Below are 10,018 nucleotides of genomic sequence, written 5' to 3'. Positions count from 1 at the left end.
GATATGCTTATAGGCATGAGAAATGATGTCCAGGCATGAACAATGCAAATTACAGTATAAAGTTGTATTCGTCTAAGGAATCAGATGACCCGCAAATGAGCTTATTAGAAAATGTCTTTAGCACCAATTAAAGGTGATACATAGGACTTCTTGTTTCCGCTCTGGCATGTAAAAAGCTTGGAAATCTTCACTATGGTCCTTATGGCAAGAAAAGTCTGGCCAAAACAAAAATCAATACATTCTCTTGGATATGTCAGAGAACTAAGGTCACTAGGCAGACTCCCATCCCCAAACTAGAAAGACCCATACACTGAAAAATACAGAGCTTCAAAAATTTGCTTATATGGAGCAGAAGCTGCTTGAATCATAACTGGTAGGGATATTCAATGCTCATTTTTCCCCCCTAAGTTTTTAAAGGCTAAATATAGGTGAACATAGGAATGAGAAACTACCAAGGAAACAATGTGAGGCTGTTCCCATACTTCAGTGGGCGGAGTTTCCCTGTGAACAACCCAGAAATATGTCCTCTTGATTCTGGAAGTAAGAGGGGAAGAGTAACTACTGTGAGATATGCCCAGAGTCTTTTGGATAAAAGACCTAATCTCTAGGAGAAAACACAACCCTCCCCCCTACCCCCCCAAAAAAAACAAACAAAAAAACTAAAAAACCAAAAAACCACATTCCCAGAGTGTAATTCTGAAACCATACCTGAGTTGAGGAAAGAGAAATTCTCACCGTCCAGCCCCTTCCAGTCTTCTTGTCTCACCTAACGTGGGAGAGGTGTACTGACCACAGAAGACAGGGATCCGAGGAAATCCATGAAGATTGCTGCAGCCAAGAGATAGAGAAAAGGTGGGAAAAGTTTGTGAAGAATTAATATAAGGGACCATCACTAACATGGACTTAGGAAGCTAGAGGGAGAGTCTGATAGGGAAGACTTACCATTCTATGTAAAATATAGCAATATTTAGAGTTAGAGACCCCTAACCAAAGAATCTCAACAGGAAAGTATCATCAGTTACATGTCCCAAAGGGAAAGATATGCATTGCGTTTTCTACAAGACATCAGCCACCCCCTCTCCAACTCAGTGAATGAAAAACCCTCATCACCCTAGGGGAATTCTTGCTTTTCTCAATGGAAATTTGTTCAAAACAACCCCTCCCAACTGCCCCCTTCTTCTCCATAAAATAATGTTCTTCTCCTTTGTGTGCTGTACTTGCCTATGGTTTTGTCATAGCTTATTTGTCCCAGATAGCAATTCTCTGTTATGCCCAAATAAACCCATTTTTGCTGGTAAAATAACAGGCAGTTTTATTTTAAGGTTAATGAACTTTATAACTGGAGAAAAACTTATGAAGTTCACAGTGCTAAGATGCCCCCTCCCAAAAAAATAAAACCTGATATATATATATATATATTTTTTTTTTAAACCCGATATTTAATCAGAAGATTATAGAATGGTCCCTTTCCTCAGATCTTATCATCAAACCAATACAGCTTCAATATAGTAAATTCAAGTGAATTCAAACAAGAGGGACTACAAGACACAGACTGACTCTGAGGGGGTGATACATAGAGAAACCAAAGTCCAGAGAAAACAACAAAAACAAAGAGGATACTAGAGGAATTTGAAGACTTTGGCATTTCTTCTACAGTAAATATTTTAAAAAGCCAAAACCCTAACCAGTTTAACATAAATCCTTACACTGAAATCCTCTTTCCCTCAATTCAGTTTTTATTAACCAATACATCATGTCCAACTTTCAACAAAAAATTGCAAGGCATGTCTAAGGCAAGAAAAAGCAGATTCTGAAAGAAGCAACGATCTGAACCAGACTCAAAGATGGCATAGATGGAATTAATAGACGTGAAATTTAAAATAACAGTGGTTAATATGTGAAGAGCTCGAATGGTGAAATAAGTGTCTTACAAAAATGGTTACATTGAGGGAAGCAGAGAGATGGATACTTTAAGACAGTATCTAAAAGAAATGCTAGAGGGGCGCCTGGGTGGCTCAGTGGGTTAAAGCCTCTGCCTTCGGCTCGGGTCGTGATCTCAGAGTCCTGGGATCAAGCCCCACATCGGGCTCTCTGCTCTGGCGGGGAGCCTGCTTCCCCCTCTCTCTCTGCCTGCCTCTCTGCCTACTTGTGATCTCTCTCTCTCTCTCTCTCTCTGTCAAATAAATAAATAAAATGTTTAAAAAAAAATAAAAGAAATGCTAGAAATAGGAAAGGTAGCCTCAGAAATGAGGGGTTCATCAGTGGACTCAGCACAACTCACGAAGGAATCAATGAGCTTCAAGAGAGATCAAAATAAACTGACAAAAATGAAGTGTAAACATGGAAAAAGAAAAACAATAACACACCCAAGACACTGTGGGGCAATATTAAAATGTGTATTATACATGTAACCGTAATGTCAAATGAGAAGAGAGAACAAAATTTAAAAAAAGGAATATTTGAAGCAATAATGGCTGAAACTTGCAACATTATTAATATGCCAAATCATAGCTCTAGATTGTTCTGAGAATATCCACCCGAGTAAAACAAAACAAAATAAAGCAATCTGTCAAACACCCATACCTAGACATATTACATTCAAACTAGAGAAAACCTAAGACAGGCAGACCTTTCTTAGGAAAAAAAGAACCTAAATTCTTGAGGAACAATGGTAAGTATTATGTGGATTTCTCATATAAAATTATGCATGCAAGAAGAGGGTGAGATGGAATACTAGTGTATTGCCAGAAAACTCCATGAACCTAGATTTCTACACCAGAAATCAACCTTCAAAGAAGGAGAATAAATAGTTTCTTTTTTTTTTAATTTTATTTAGTTACTTGATGGGGAGAGAGAGAGAAAGATCACAAGCTGGCAGAGTAGCAGGTAGAGGGAGAGGGAGAAGCAAGCTCCCTGTTGAGCAAGGAGCCCGACATGGGGCTCAATCCTAGGACCCTGGGATCATGACCTGAGCCAAAGGCCGTTGCTTAACCAACTGAGTCACTAACTAAGGGAATCCACCGTCAGCAACCTGCTCTGTAAAGAAATACTGAAAGAAATTTTTTAAGCATGAAGATGTTAAAGAAATTTGGATCTACACAAAGAAAATGTGAGACATTTCAAAAAATAAAGTAAGCATTGCTAAGAGTCACTCAAAACAGTCACAAAGTTGTTGAGGAAGTAGGGTTTATGTGGGTCTCCTGCTTCAATTAACAAAACACCAAGAACTTCCAATTTTTGTCAATTTCAGCTTCACCACCTGTTAAAACACATCTTCCTATTTCGGACTGAAATAGATAATGAAACACCGATTAGCTAAATAACCAATCACATATAGTCAGTTTAAAATCTGCCAGCAGCAATCATAATTCTTACAATACAAACTTATGTAACCTTGTGGGATTCTTTTTCCTTTATAAGCCTGCACTTTCTGCTTGCAACTTGGAGCACACTTTTGATTTCAGATGACTGTCTGCTGGTGTGCAGTCCCTATAGGCCCAAATAAACACTTTCGGTTGCTTTATAGCCTCACTGTCTTCTTGGAGACAGAATGGAATGGAGAAAGAATCAAACAGGGTGAGGTAGAATCTTTTTTTTTTTATCCTTAACTGATCTAAAATGTAACTGTTTACTTAAGGTAATAACAGTAAAAATGTATTTAGTAAAATAGCATAGGGATAAGTGAAGTGTTGTAAGAGGCAGGAGAGTGGAATTTGGAACACTCTGTTACCAGGTATCCATAGTACTTGGGAAGTGGTGCTGCTATTTGAAAATGAACTTAGATTAGTTTAAATGTGTGCTGTAAACTCTAGGGTAAACACACACACACAAAGTATAATTGAAATGCTTTCTAAGAGAGGAGATAAAGTGTGGTCATATAAAACGCTCATTAATAGCAGAGAAAGAAGAACAATAAGAGAAGAAACAAAGACCAAATGTCTATCGATAGAAAGCAGTTACAGACATGGACATTAATTCAACTATATAAACTGTACAAATAAACACTTTTAATGTGAATGATATAAATACATCAGGGAAAAGATAAAGATTGTCATCATCATGGATTAAAAACAAACAAATAAATAAAAAATACCACCTAAGGCTCAACTACCATGCTACCTACAAAGAAAAACACACTTTAAGTATCAAGATTGAGACACACTATAGTAAAGGGATGGAGAAAATACACCATGCAATCACTAATAGAAAGAAAACTAGGGTTTTTACTGCAGGTAGAAATACTCCAGAAAAGGGAAAATGAACAAGAACAAAGAAGACAAAATGATGCTAAACTGTATGCACTTGGCAGAAGAATGTAAAGATAACTGAGACAAAACCTGATGAAACTTATGGAAGAAATAGACAAATCCAGGGGCGCCTGGGTGGCTCGGTTGGTTCAGCATCTGCCTCAGGTCATGATCTCGGGATCCCGAGGTCGAGGCCTGCATGGGGCTCCCTGCTCAGCAGTGTGTCTGTTTCCCTCTCCCCTAGCTTGTGTTCTCTCTCTCTCTCTCTCTTAAATAAATAAATAAAATCTTAAAAATAAATAGACAAATCCAGTCCTATAGCTGAAGACTTAACATGTTTCGTCAGTAACTGATAGATTAATCAAGCAAAAAATCAAGAGAGATATAGATGACATGAAGAATGTCATACAGATGACATGATCAGTTTGACAGAATTCATATCTATAAAGTATTTCATCCAATAAGAGTAGAATACACATTCTTCAAAAGCTTGCTAGAAACATTCATTGAGATAGACCACATTTGGGACCATCAAACACATTTTAACAAATTTAAAAGGAAATAGAAAACATGCAAAGTATGTTCTTAGACCACAATGAAGTTAATTTAGAAATCAATAATGAAAACATAGTTGGAAAATCTCAAATATTTCAAAAAATAAATAGCACACTCCTAAATGACATATGAATTAAAAATATGTCTCAAAAGAAATTGAAAAGATACTTTAAACTAAATGAAAAAAAATGAAATTTAGTGAAATGTGTAGGATTCAGCAAAAACAGTACTTAGAGGGAAATTTATAGCATTAAATGTCTATATCAGAAAAGAAACAAAGTGCTCTAAAATTTATAACCTTTCTTCTACCTTAGGAAACTAGGGGGGAAAAAAGTTAAGCCCAAAGGAAGAAAGGAAGCAAAAGAAAAATATAGAATAACACTAGAGAAGAGACCAATCAGCTTAAAAACAGAAAAGTAGGGGAAGTCAACAAATCCAAAAGCTAATTCTTTGAAAAGATGCAATAACTGATAGATTTCTATCATGTCTTGCCCTGGGAAAAAAGATGAGAGGCACATCACTCCTATTAGAAATTAAATAGAGGTCAAGACCACTGATTTCATGGGCCTGAAAAGATAATAAGAAATGTACAAATAGTTCCACACCCATAAATTTGATAACTTAGATAAAATGAGCAAATACTTTCAAGATACAACCAAAACTCATGTGTGGATAAATAGATCATCTCAAAAGGCCTATAACTATTAAATTAATTTTAAAACCATAAACAAAAACTTTCCAAAAGAGAAGGCACCTGGACCAAAACATTTCCAGTTCCACTGGGGACTTCTACCAAACATTTGAGGAAAACATATGACTTCTCCATAATCACTTTTAGAAATAGAGGCTGAGGGAACACTTACTAACTCATTCTATTAGTTCATTATACTAATATCAAAATCAGACAAGAGCATTGGTAGAAAAGGAAAGTGAAAGAATAATGTATCTCGGGGTGCCTGGGTGGCTCAGTGGGTTAGGGCCTCTGCCTCCGGCTCGGGTCATGATCCCAGAGTCCTGGCATCGAGCCCTGCATCGGGCTCTCTGCTCAGCAGAGAGCCTGCTTCCCTTCCTCTCTCTGCCTGCTTGTTATCTCTGTCAAATAAATAAATAAATAAATAAATAAATAAATAAATAAATAAATAAGAGTAATGTATCTCATGAATTTTTTTGCAAAAATCTTCAACCAAATATTAGCAAATCTCATCTAACAATCTATAAAAAGTATTATATGATGAGGTATGATTCATTCTAAGTATAGAAAGCTGATTTAACATTTACAAATCAAGCAATGTAATATACCTAAAAAATCATATGTTCATATCACTAGATGCAGGAAAAACCTTAAACACCCAACTCCCTATTATGTTAAAAACTCTCCTCCAACTAAAAGAGGAGAACTTCCTCAGCTTGGTAGAACAAAACATCACAAAACAAAACAAAACGAGCAAACAAACAAACCAACCAGGCACCAAACAGGTAAGAAAAATCTATTGTTAATCAAGAGAAACTAGACTCTTTACCCTATGTTTGGGTTGTTTTATACGGGTTAACTCAGCTGTTTTCCCTTTAGGGGATAAAATGTTTCCCCGCACTGGGTTTGTATAGACACATGCCTTTTTTCCATAGCGGTTAACTTAGAAAAAAAACTTTTGATATACTTTCCTCTCCAAATTGCCTTTTTTCAAATTAACTTCCTTCATTCTTATTGATTCTAAATAATAGACTTGTGTTACGTTATTAAAGTACTTCTTTTTCCCGTAGGCTTAAACAAGGAAACATTGTTAGACTTCTTCTAATATCTCAAACAGACTTATTTCTCCCATTCTCCACCAACTCCCATCTCACTTTTGCACATTTCAAAGGACTATGTAATAAGTTTAAAAATGGAATGGTGGTTTAGATGGGATAAGTTACTGCTAGGATGGCTCTCGGTCAAAGGATAAAAGACAACTAACTAATCCAAGTGCTGCTTAAATATCCCTTTGGTCAATAACCTCCTGGAGTATGAGCAGCATCTTTGCTAAAATAAAAGGACTGAATAAGATCATTCACATCCCTCCACTTCCTGGATACCTCTGTGAGCTTTCCCATACCTACAGTAAGAGTCAGTGGCAAATAGTAAACGTTTTAGGTTTTCTGACCAATTACTCTCTAGCACAACTACTCAATTCTGTTGTAGTAGTAGGGAAGCAGTCGCAGACAATACATAAACGAAGAGTGTGCTTGTTCAATAAAACCTTATTTACATTCACAAGTACTGGCAGGACTTGACCCCAGGGGCTGCAGTTTGCTGACCTCAGAACTGGAAGATAAAATAAAAACACTTTAATGGGCATATAAGGTTTTTTAGAACCTTTTTAGAAGTGTGGACTTCTTTTTGCCTCATTTTACACCAATCCCCTCCTTGCTTTTTTTTTTAAGGGTTATTTAACTCTATTCTCTGTATATACTATGTACTATGCCATTTAAAATTCCTTCAGAATAAGAGGTTATTTTCCCCTTTTTTCCAACCTATTAGGTTTTTATTTACATTTCTGAAAGATCTGATGTGTGTGTGTGTGTATATATATACACACACATTCATGTCTATAGGAAGTTTGCCGGTTTGACCCTCTTAGATAGGAATTACTTTTAGGTGACCAACCATCCTAGCTTACTCATGACTGAGAGTTTTCCTAGTACTTGCACATTTAATACCCAAACTGACACAGTCAAGGAAAACCTGGCCAGTTGGCCAGTTGGCCACTCTGCCATTTTACCTTTGGATCTCTTAAATATTTAAATTTAATATTCCAGATTTTATAATTTTAGATTTTACCACAACTATGATAATACCAAATTATAACACATATACTATTTTCTATATATTTTCTATGATAATAAATTCTATAACAGTAAGTTATTATTTGTGTTTTATTGTCCTTAAATATTATATAGTTTCTAAATGTTGAGGGAAAATATGTATATACATATATATGACATTATATATATATTATACATATATATAGCTTTAGAATGCAGTTAAGAGCAAGAGTGGAAAGCATGAAGGAAGGAGGGAGAAAGAAAGGAAGGGATATCTCTATGTAAACGGACTATAAATGAAATACAATTTCCATTTTAATAATCAAATAAGATTTATAGTAAAAGATATAAAATTGTTTGACCTTGTAAAATGTAAAGAAAGACTCTGCTACTTTTTGCTATAAGGAATTAAAGTAATATTGACAGAAGAATATGAAGATATGTTATTTCTTGCCATTATTGGAACATAAATATAAATATTAAATAGTGGTCTCCTTGATTGCGTACTAAAATGCCAAGCTCAAAATCTTCACCTCTCAAATACTCTTGTGTTACCAAAAGATTAAAACATGATCAAGAAATAAATGCTAAAATGTAACTCGAGAGAGTTTACAAAACTTGAATGGGAAGAAGTTTTAAAAATACATATTTGTTGGCGCGCGCGGCTGCGTTTGAACGGCTCGGAGTGGGGCTCGGCCCGGAGCCGAGGGACCTTCTGGGCTACCGGGCGCTGTTGGTTCGTGCCCGGGCTGGGCTGAGGCGCCGCGCGACCATGAGGCGCCGGGATTTAAGAGATTATGGCATCTGAAGCCCACAATGTTAAAAAACGAGGCTTTTGTAATAATATTGAGGATCATTCCACTGATCTAGAAAAAGGATCTCTAATTTTACTAACATGAAGGAGGTTAAGAAATCTCCAACACAGTTGGCTGCTGACACAAATAGGACAGTTGGACAAGCTGCGAAAAGCCCAGATAAACCGCGTAGGGTGATCTATCGCCGAAAGAAAGTGCATCATCCTTTTCCAAATCCTTGTTACAGAAAACGACAGTCCCCTAGAAGTGGGGGCTGTGACATGGCAAATAAAGAAAATGAACTGGCTCGTGCAGGTCACCTGCCTGAAAAATTACGCCGTGATCCTCGGACAGACTTGATTAACTCCGGTGATCTGGTTCTCCACAGACGGAAAGCCCATCATCAAAATACAGTGGGTTTTTTCTGAGGTTTCTCAGGACCATGAAGCAATGGCACAGTTTTGTTCAGCAGGAATTTGAGATTGAATGTAGCTTTAACATTCTGGAGAAAGAGAAGTATACGTGAACTTGGAGCTTATTTGGTGAGGATAGAAGACCTTGGAGTTGTTGTGGATTGCCTTCCTGTGCTCACCAAGAGTTTACAGGAAGAAAAACAACACATCTCACTTGGCTGCTGTGTAGATTTGTTGCCTCTAGTAAAGTGCTTACTTAAAAGCAAGTTTGAAGAATATATAATAGTTGGTTTAAACTGGCTTCAAGCGGTCATAAAAAGGTGGTGGTCTGAACTGTCATCCAAAAGAGAAATTATAAATGATGGAAATATTCAGATTTTAAAACAACAATTAAGTGGATTATGGGAACAAGAAAACCATCTTACTTTGGTCCCAGGATATACTGGTAATATAGTCAAGGACGTAGATGCTTATTTATTACAGTTGCATTGAGAGACTTCATCTACTAAAGAGCATTTGATTATTCAAAAAGTCCCCAGACTAGATTTCAAAAAAAAAAAAAAAAGAAAGAAAGAAAGAAAGAAAGGAAGAAGTAAGTCTCACCTGAGAACTGTGAACTGTGGAAGAGATCAAACCTTTTTTTTTTTTTTTACTTTAAAAAGCCACATACGAAACCACTAATGAAACCCTAGCAATCTACTTCACATTGAAGTGGATAAATATCCAAAAGGAGCAGCTTCAACTTCAAAGAGGTGAAAATGCACTGTGAAGATTGCTCGCCTTTGCTGCATTTGGGTTTTATATGGTTATTTGGTAACATTGTTTAAGAACTACTGGGTCTTAATGCAGTCCTGCATAAGAATATAATTTATACTATGTCAGAAAGAAGACAGGACTTATTACTAGGAATCACAAAAACCAATCATTGTGACTTTTGTGAAGATTGTTTTTATAAGAAAACACTTAAACGTGTGCAGCTATTTTCTTATTTTGAAAAGACTTTGCAAGTTTAAAATGTCATAGCAAATAATCAATACTAAAAATTTGTCCACACTGAGATACTGTGTATACAAAATGCCTTAATTATTAATAAGCCAATGTGTATGATACCAATATCTGTTTAAAAAAATTAAAAGCAACCATGCTTCTGGCATGATAAGATCATGGAATTAAATCAGGGGTTTCCGCTCATGTAAAATGTTGTTAA

At 36.2% G+C, this 10,018-nt stretch overlaps 1 pseudogene across 1 annotated transcript; it reads left to right on the top strand.

Moving 5' to 3' along the window:
- Positions 1 to 8,401: 8,401 nt before the first annotated feature.
- On the top strand, positions 8,402 to 9,303 carry LOC308357008 (KATNB1-like protein 1; annotated as a pseudogene). Its single transcript has one exon. The product of its transcript is annotated as a KATNB1-like protein 1 (transcript).
- Positions 9,304 to 10,018: the final 715 nt, after the last annotated feature.

The sequence above is a fragment of the Martes martes genome, assembly GCF_963455335.1.
Source record: "Martes martes genome assembly, chromosome: 16".
In the NCBI taxonomy this organism is placed as follows: domain Eukaryota; kingdom Metazoa; phylum Chordata; class Mammalia; order Carnivora; family Mustelidae; genus Martes; species Martes martes.
The sequence above is the reverse complement of the archived record's forward strand: the minus strand, read 5'-3'. Positions and strand labels throughout refer to the sequence as shown.